We start from the raw sequence: 1094 nt of genomic DNA, 5'->3' as shown, positions 1-1094 counted from the left end.
GGGGGGGGGGTGGGGAATATATATAGATATACATTTTTTGTTGTTGTTTTTTTCTCTCTCCTTATCCTTTCTTTCAAAGTACTGCCCACACTCCAGTCCAGTAGGTGGCGGTAAATGCACCTTTAAAGTTGGTTTGCCAACGCCAATAAAATTTAAAGAAGAAGAAGAAGCGGAAGAATTACAGCGCCACATACTGGTCTGGCATGTATACTACAGCGTTTTGTGTCGGTTTTGTGGTTTCGTGTGGACGCAGATTTTTCTTGAGACGAGGGGAAAAAAAAGTTGTACGCACGTTCACGAGAGAGTGGCGTTCCAGCGGGAGATTAGGACGTAAGCGTAGCACAAGCTCCGGTGAGAAGTGATGAATGTGATAGCACAGAGGAGAGAGCAAAACAAAAACACCGCTCATGAGTTAGAAGTACATAATGAGGATTTGTAAAGAAAATGTTGGAAAATTTCGATATAAGCCAAGAGAGGAGACTGGTTTTCCTTTGCTATAAACAAAACTTGGTTCTCTCAAGACTAGCATATTCTCAACCGAGTTTATGCTACTCCTACTTCATCCACTGGAACATCACTCTCGTGAACAGATATACAACAATTAGCGGAAGCTAGAGATTATGGTTTATAAAGTTTTAAATATGGATATTATTCCTACACAAATGCATCAATTCACTTCAGAAGGCCTTTATTAACCCCCAGAGAGTGTGTAGAACGTTTTATGATAGATGGACGCACTTTTATGGGCTTCAAAATCTCTACCCTCATTCACTGCCATTGTAAATCCTGGAAGAGCCAGGACATTAAAAATAAATAAATAAAAACTGATTGTATTGGTCTGAAAGAAGAAAGTCATATACACCTACTTGAGGGTTAAGTAAATCATGATTTATCAAACAAATATTGTTTAATATTTAATATAATATACAGTTTATATTTATATATATTATATACAGTAATATTTAATATAATATAAGTATATTTAGTTTAATATACTACTTGATGATTAAGTAAATCATGGGGTAATTTAAATTTTTTGGTGAACAATCCATTTAATAACTGGGAAAACTACGGAAGCTTGTTTCCGCCATTCA

This window comes from Sinocyclocheilus anshuiensis, unplaced genomic scaffold (assembly GCF_001515605.1).
Source record: "Sinocyclocheilus anshuiensis isolate Anshui unplaced genomic scaffold, SAMN03320099.WGS_v1.1 scaffold1075, whole genome shotgun sequence".
NCBI classification, from domain to species: Eukaryota; Metazoa; Chordata; class Actinopteri; order Cypriniformes; family Cyprinidae; genus Sinocyclocheilus; species Sinocyclocheilus anshuiensis.
The sequence above is the reverse complement of the archived record's forward strand: the minus strand, read 5'-3'. Positions refer to the sequence as shown.